At 38.2% G+C, this 8,462-nt stretch overlaps 1 non-coding gene across 1 annotated transcript; it reads right to left on the bottom strand.

The window, feature by feature from the left end:
- Positions 1 to 1,761: 1,761 nt before the first annotated feature.
- Positions 1,762 to 1,865, bottom strand: LOC112804478 (small nucleolar RNA R71). The gene has a single exon (XR_003203092.1). It is a non-coding gene; the product is annotated as a small nucleolar RNA R71 (small nucleolar RNA).
- Between the last annotated feature and the right edge of the window lie 6,597 nt (positions 1,866 to 8,462).

Below are 8,462 nucleotides of genomic sequence, written 5' to 3'. Positions count from 1 at the left end.
TTGTTTTGTGTCTTTTATTGTTTTTCATATGCATTTTTGCATTCATAGTGTCCATGCATTAAAGAATTCTACGTTTGGTGTCTTGCATGTTTTCTTTGCATCAAAATTTTTTTTCAAAAATATGTTCTTGATGTTCATCATGATCTTCAAAGTATTCTTGGTGTTCATCTTGACATTCATAGTGTTCTTGCATGCATCATGAGTATTGATTCATAATTTTCATGCTGTGAGTCATTTTTGTTGTTTTTCTCTCTCATCATTAAAAATTAAAAAATCAAAAAAATATATTTTCCTTATTTCTCTCCTAACTTTCGAAAATTTGAGTTGAATTAGTCAGAAATTTTTAAAATTAGTTGTTTCTTACAAGTCAAGTCAAATTTTCAATTTTAAAAATCTTATCTTTCCAAAACTTTTTCAAAAATCAAATCTTTTTCATTTTTATCTTATAATTTTTGAAAATTTAAAAATATTTTTCAAAAATATTTTTCTTAATTTTATCTTTATTTTCGAAAATTATGCTAACAATTAATGTGATTGATTCAAAAAGTTGAAGTTTGTTACTTTCTTGTTAAGAAATGTTCAATCTTTAAATTCTAGAATCTTATCTTTGAGTTTCTTGTTAGTTAAGTAACTAATTTTAACTTTAAAAATTAAATCTATCTTATCCTATCTTTTATATCATATCTTTTTCAAAATTTTATCTTTTTCAAAAATTTGATTTTAAAATATCTTATCTAACTTCTTATCTTCTTATCTTTTCAAATTTGATTTTAATATCTTTTTCAACTAACTAATTAACTTTTTGTTTGTTTCTTATATTTTTCAAAATCACCTAACTACTTCTCCCTCTCTAATTTTTGAAAATATCTAATCCCCTTTTCAAAATTCTTTTTAAATTATTTGATTGTTTTAAATTTTAATTTTAATTCTATCTCATCTTTAATTTTCGAAAATCACTAACTCTATCCTTACCATTGTGTTTGGATTGTTCCATCTATTTATTATTTATTTACTATCTCATCTTCTTCTATTTATTTATTTATTTACTAACACTTCTATTCACCTCTCTTCATCTCCAATCACTTCCTCTATCATTACCCTTGTGTTTGGATTGTTCCTTCTTCTTAATCCTTATCCCCTTTCTTCTTCTACTAATAATAAGGATCCTCTTTACTGTGACATAGAGGATTCCTCTTCCTTTTATTTTTCTCTTCTCTTTTATATGAGCAGGAACAAGAAAAAAAAAACAGTCTTGTTGAAGCTGATCCTGAACCTAAAAGGACTCTGAAGAGGAAACTAAGAGAAGCTAAATTACAATAATCCAGAGGCAACCTTTCTAAAATTTTCGAACAAGAGAAGGAGATGGCAGCCGAACCCAACAACAATAATGCAAGGAGGATGCTTGGTGATTTTACTAAACCCACGTCCAAGTTTGATGGAAGAAGCATCTCAATTCCTGCCATTGGAGCAAACAATTTTGAGCTGAAACCTCAATTAGTTGCTCTAATGCAACAGAACTGTAAGTTTCCTGGACTTCCATCTGAAGATCCTTACTAATTTTTAACCGAGTTCTTGCAGATTTGTGAGACTGTTAAGACGAATGGAGTAGATCCTGAAGTCTACAGGCTCATGCTTTTCCCTTTTGTTGTAAGAGACAGAGCTAGAACATAGTTGGACTCGCAACCTAAAGATAGCCTGGACTCCTGGGATAAGCTGGTCACGGCCTTCTTGGATAAATTCTTTCCTCCTCAAAAGTTGAGCAAGCTTAGAGTGGATGTTCAGACCTTCAAGCAAAAAGATGGTGAATCCCTCTATGAAGCTTGGGAAAGATACAAGCAGATGACCAAAAAGTGTCCTTCTGACATGTTTTCAGAGTGGACCATATTAGATATATTCTATTATGGTGTATCTGAGTTTTCCAAGATGTCATTGGACCAATCTGCAGGTGGATCCATTCACCTAAAGAAAACGCCTGCAGAAGCTCAGGAACTTATTGACATGGTTGCAAATAACCAATTCATGTACACTTCTGAGAGGAATTCCGTGAATAATGGGACGCCTCAGAGGAAGGGAGTTCTTGAAATTGATGCTCTGAATGCCATATTGGCTCAGAACAAAGTGTTGACTCAGCAAGTCAACATGATTTCTCAAAGTCTGAATGGATGGCAAAATGCATCCAACAGTACTAAAGAGGCATCTTCTGAAGAAGAAGCTTATGATCCTGAAAACCCTACAATGGCAGAGGTAAATTACATGGGTGAACCTTATGGAAACACCTATAATTCATCATGGAGAAATCATCCGAATTTCTCATGGAAAGATCAACAAAAGCCTCAACAAGGCTTTAATAATGGCGGAAGAAATAGGCTCAGCAATATCAAGCCCTATCCATCATCTTCTCAGCAACAGACAGAGAATTATGAACAGAATACCTCTAAATTAGCAAACTTAGTCTCTGATCTGTCTAAAGCCACTTTAAGTTTCATGAATGAAACAAGGTCCTCCATCAGAAATCTGGAGGCACAAGTGGGCCAGTTGAGTAAGAAAATTACTGAAACCCCTCCTAGTACTCTCCCAAGCAATACTGAAGAAAATCCAAAAAAAGAGTGCAAGGCCATTGATATAATCAATATGGCCGAATGCAAGGAGGAGGGAGAGGACGCGAATCCTAATGAGGAAGATCTCATGGGACGTCTCTCAAGCAAGAAGGAGTTCCCTATTGAGGATCTAAAGGAATCTGAAGCTCATATAGAGACCATAGAGATTCCATTAAATCTCCTTCTGCCATTCATGAGCTCTGAAGATTATTCTTCCTCTGAAGAGGATGAGGATGTAACTGGAGAGCAAGTTGCTCAATATCTAGGAGCCATCATGAAGCTGAATGCCAAGTTATTTGGTAATGAGACTTGGGAAGGTGAACCTCCCTTGCTCATTAGTGAACTTGATACATGGGTTCAGCAAACTTTACCTCAAAAGAAACAAGATCCTGGGAAATTCTTAATACTCTGTACCATAGGCACCATGACCTTTGAAAAAGCTCTGTGTGACCTAGGGTCAGGCATAAATCTTTTGCCACTCTCTGTAATGGAGAAGCTGGGGATCATTGAGGTACAGCCTGCCTTATTCTCTTTACAATTGGTAGACAAGACAGTAAGACAAGCTTATGAATTAGTAGAGGACGTGTTGGTAAAGGTTAAAGGCCTTTACATTCCTGCTGATTTCATAATCTTAGACACTAGGAAGGAGGAAGATGAATGCATCATCCTTGGAAGACCTTTCCTAGCCACAACAGAAGCTATGATAGATGTTAATAGAGGAGAATTAGTCCTTCAATTGAATAGGGACTGCCTTATGTTTAAGGCACACAGCTATCCTTCTGTAACAAGGGAGAGTAAGCATGCAGAGCTTCTCTCAGTACAGAGTCAAACAGAGCCCTCACAATCAAACTCTAAGTTTGGTGTTGGGAGGCCACAACCAAACTCTAAGTTTGGTGTTGAATCCCCAGAAGCAAACTCTAAGTTTGGTGTTGGGACTATACAACATTGACCTGATCACCTGTGAGGCTCCATGAGAGCCCACTGTCAAGCTATTAACATTAAAGAAGCGCTTATTGGGAGGCAACCCAATTTTTATTTATCTAATTTTATTTTATTTTATTGTTCTTTTATGTTTTATTAGGTTCATGATCATGTGGAGTCACGAAAAAAAATATTAAAATTAAAAACAGAATCAAAAACAGCAGAAGAAAAATCACACCCTGGAGGAAGAACTTACTGGCGTTTAAATGCCAGTAAGGAGCATCTGGCTGGCATTCAACGCCAGAACAGAGCATGGATCTGGTGTTGAACACCAGAAACAAGCAACATCCCAGCATTTAAACGCCAGGAATGCACCTTGAGGAGAGCTGGCGTTGAACGCCAGAAACAAGCATGGAACTGGCGTTCAACGCTAGAAACATGCTGCACATGGGCGTTGAACGCCCAAAACATGCATCACTTCGGCGTTTAAACGCCAGAATTGCATGGAAAGGCATTTTACATGCCTAATTGGTGTAGGGATGTAAATCCTTGACACCTTAGGATCTGTGGCCCCACAAGATCATCCCAGGATCTGTGGACCCCACAGGATCCCCACCTACCATATTCTCCCCTCTTCTCAATATTCACCCTCTCTTTCCAATAAACACTCTTCCCCAAAACCCTTCACCAATCACCTCAATCTCTCTTCCCAATCACCCCTTCTCCTCTCCCTATATAAACCCCTCCATTCTCCTTAATTTTCACACAACACAACCCCCTCTTCTACACCTTGGCCGAATACACCTCCTCCTCACTCTCCTCCATATTTTCTCTTCTTCTTCTTTTCTTTCTTCTCTTGCTCGAGGGTGAGCAATATTTTACGTTTGGTGTGGTAAAAGCATAGCTTTTTATTTTTCCATTACCATTGATGGCACCTAAAACCGGAGAAACCTCTAGAAAAGGGAAAGGGAAGACAAAAGCTTCCACCTCCGAGTCATGGGAGATGGAAAGATTCATCTCCAAAGCCCATCAGGATCACTTCTATGATGTTGTGGCCAAGAAGAAGGTGATCCCCATGGTCCCTTTCAAGCTCAAGAAAAATGAGTATCCGAAGATCCGACATGAAATCCAAAGAAGAGGTTGGGAAGTTCTAAACAACCCCATCCAACAAGTCAGAATCTTAATGGTTCAAGAGTTCTATGCCAATGCATGGATCACTAGGAACCATGATCAAAGTAAGAACCCGAACCCAAAGAATTATCTTACAATGGTTCGGGGGAAATACTTAGCTTTTAGTCCGAAAAATGTGAGGTTGGCGTTCAACTTGCCCATGATGCAAGGAGATGCACGCCCCTACACTAGAAGGGTCAACTTTAATCAAAGGTTGGACCAAGTCCTTATGGACATATATGTGGAAGGAGCTCAATGGAAAAGAGACTCCAAAGGCAAGCCGGTTCAACTAAGAAGACTGGACCTCAAGCCTGTGGCTAGAGGATGGTTGGAATTCATCCAACGCTCCATCATCCCTACTAGCAACCGATCCGAAGTTACTGTGGATCGGACCATCATGATTCATAGCATCATGAATGGAGAGGAAGTAAAAGTTCATGAAGTCATCTCCCATGAATTCTACAAAATAGCCGATAAGCCCTCTAATTTGGCAAGGCTAGCTTTTCCTCATATTATTTGCCATCTATGTTATTCAGCTGGAGTTATCATAGAAGGAGACATCCTCATTGAGGAGGACAAGCCCATCACTAAGAAAGGGATGGAGCAAACAAGAGAGCCCACTCATGGAACCCATGAGACGCATGAGGAAGCTCATCGTCAAGAAATCCCTGAGATGCCTCAAGGGATGTACTTTCCTCCCAACAACTATTGGGAACAACTCAACACTTCCTTAGAAGATTTGAATTACAATGTGGATCAATTAAGGGTGGAACATCAAGAGCACTCCATCATTCTCCATGAAATTAGAGAAGATCAAAGAGCAATGAGGGAGGAGCGACAAAGGCAAGGAAGGGACATAGAAGAGCTTAAGGACATCATTGGTTCCTTCAAGAAGAAGACGCCACTAAGGTGGATTCATTCCTTGTTCTTATTTTTTCTATTTTTCATTTTTTATCTATGTTTTGTGTCTCTACTTCATGATCATTAGTATGTAGTAACTGTCTTAAAGCTATAAATAAATTCCATAAATCCTTCACCTCTCTTAAATGAAAAATGTTTTTAATTCAAAAGAACAAGAAGTACATAAATTTCGAAAATTCTCCTTGAAATTAGTTTAATTACATTGATGTGGTGACAATACTTTTTATTTTCTGAATGAATGCTTAAACAGTGCATAATTTTGATCTTGTTGTTTATGAATGTTAAATTTGTTGGCTCTTGAAAGAATGGTGAACAAAGAGAAATGTTATTGATAATCTGAAAAAACATGAAATTGATTCTTGAAGCAAGAAAAAGCAGTGAAAAAGCAAAAGCTCGAAAAAAAAATTGGCGAAAAAAAATAGAAAGAAAAAGAAAAAGCAAGCAGAAAAAGCCAATAGCCCTTAAAACCAAAAGGCAAGGGTAAAAAGGATCCAAGGCTTTGAGCATCAATGGATAGGAGGGCCCAAGGAAATAAATCCAGGCCTAAGCGGCTAAATCAAGCTGTCCCTAACCATGTGCTTGTGGCATCCTGGTCCAAGTGAAAAGCTTGAGACTGAGTGGTTAAAGTCATGATCCAAAGCAAAAAGAGTGTGCTTAAGAGCTATGGACACCTCTAACTGGGGACTCTAGCAAAGCTGAGTCACAATCTGAAAAGGTTCACCCAGTCATGTGTCTGTAGCATTTATGTATCCGGTGGTAATATTGGAAAACAAAGTGCTTAGGGCCACGGCCAAGACTCATAAAAGTAGCTGTGTTCAAGAATCAACATACTTAACTAGGAGAATCAATAACACTATCCGAAATTCTAAGTTCCTAGAGAAGCTAATCTTTCTAAATTTCAAAGGAGAAAGTGAGATGCCAAAACTGTTCAGAGGCAAAAAACTATAAGTCCCGCTCATCCAATTAGAATTAATATTCATTGATATTTTGGGATTTATAGTATATTCTCTTCTTTTTATCCTAATTGATTTTCAGTTGCTTGGGGACAAGTAACAATTTAAGTTTGGTGTTGTGATGAGCGGATAATTTATACGCTTTTTGGCATTATTTTTAGGTAGTTTTTAGTATGATCTAGTTACTTTTAGGGATGTTTTCATTAGTTTTTATGTTAAATAAACATTTCTGGACTATACTATGAGTTTGTGTGTTTTTTTGTGATTTTAGGTATTTTCTGGCTGAAATTGAGGGACTTGAGCAAAACTCTGAAAAAAGGCTGACAAAGGACTGCTGATGCTGTTGGAATCTGACCTCCCTGCACTCAAAATGGATTTTCTGGAGCTACAGAACTCAAAATGGCGCACTCTCAACGGGTTTGGAAAGTAGACATCCAGAGATTTCCAGAAATATATAATAGTACATAATTTATTTGAGATTTAACTACGTAAACTGGCGCTCAACGCTAGTTCCATGCTGCATTCTGGAGTCAAACCCCAGAAACACGTCACGAACCAGAGTTGAACGCCCAAAACACGTTACAACTTGGCGTTCAACTCCAAGAGAAGCCTCAGCTCGTGGATAGATCAAGCTCAGCCCAAGCACACACCAAGTGGGCCCTGAAAGTGGATTTATGCATCAATTACTTACTTCTGTAAACCCTAGTAGCTAGTTTAGTATAAGTAGAACATTTTACTATTGTATTCAGTTTCTTTTGACCACGTTACATCTTTGGTCTCAGTTTTATTTTATTATTCATCTTAGGAGACTATTGATCACGTTTTAGGGGCTGACCATTCGGCCATGCCTGAACCTTCATCACTTATGTATTTTTAACGGTGGAGTTTCTACACACCATAGATTAAGGGTGTGGAGCTCTACTGTACCTCAAGTTTCAATGCAATTACTACTATTTTCTATTCAATTCGACTTATTCTTATTCTAATATATTCGTTGCACTTCAACTTGATGAATGTGATGATCCGTGACACTCATCATCATTCTCACCTATGAACGTGTGACTGACAACCACTTCCGTTCTACCTTAGACCGGACGCATATCTCTTGGATTCCTTAATCAGAATCATCGTGGTATAAGCTAGAATTGATGGCGGCATTCATGGGAATGCGGAAAGTCTAACTTTGCCTGTGGTATTCCGAGTAGGATTCCGGGATTGAATGACTGTGACGAGCTTCAAACTCGCGATTGCTGGGCGTGATGACAAACGCAAAAGAATAAAGGGATTCTACTCCAACATGATCGAGAACCGACAGATGATTAGCCGTGCTGTGACAGAGCATTTGGACCATTTTCACTGAGAGGATGGGATGTAGCCGTTGACAACAGTGATGCCCTACATACAGCTTGCCATGGAAAGGAGTAAGAAGGATTGGGTGAAAGCAGTAGAAAAGCAGAGATTCAGAAAGAACCTAGCACCTCCATACACCTATCTGAAATTCCCACCATTGGATTACATGAGTAACTTTATCTTTATTTTCTATTTAATTTATTATTATTATTCGAAAAACCAATAATCTCTTAAATTAGTTAAATCCGCCTGATTGGGATTTACAAGATGACCATAGCTTGCTTCATACCAACAATCTCTGTGGGATCGACCCTTTCTCACGTAAGGTTTATTACTTGGACGACCCAGTACACTTGCTGGTTAGTTGTGCGGAGTTGTGACAAAGTGAGATTTACGTTTGAGAGCACCAAGTCTTTGGAGCCATTGTTGATGATCACAATTTCGTCCACCAGCTGCCTTTTGGATTGGGGTTGTGTTCCTCTATTTGGGCCTTTTATCGGGCTTTCCTGTGACTTGGCCGAGCTCTTTGAGAAGAGGTCGGTTTGTCCTG

Source organism: Arachis hypogaea, chromosome 5 (genome assembly GCF_003086295.3).
Source record: "Arachis hypogaea cultivar Tifrunner chromosome 5, arahy.Tifrunner.gnm2.J5K5, whole genome shotgun sequence".
Classification (NCBI taxonomy): Eukaryota; Viridiplantae; Streptophyta; class Magnoliopsida; order Fabales; family Fabaceae; genus Arachis; species Arachis hypogaea.
Note: the sequence above shows the minus strand (reverse complement) of the source record. Positions and strands in the feature narration are given on the sequence as shown.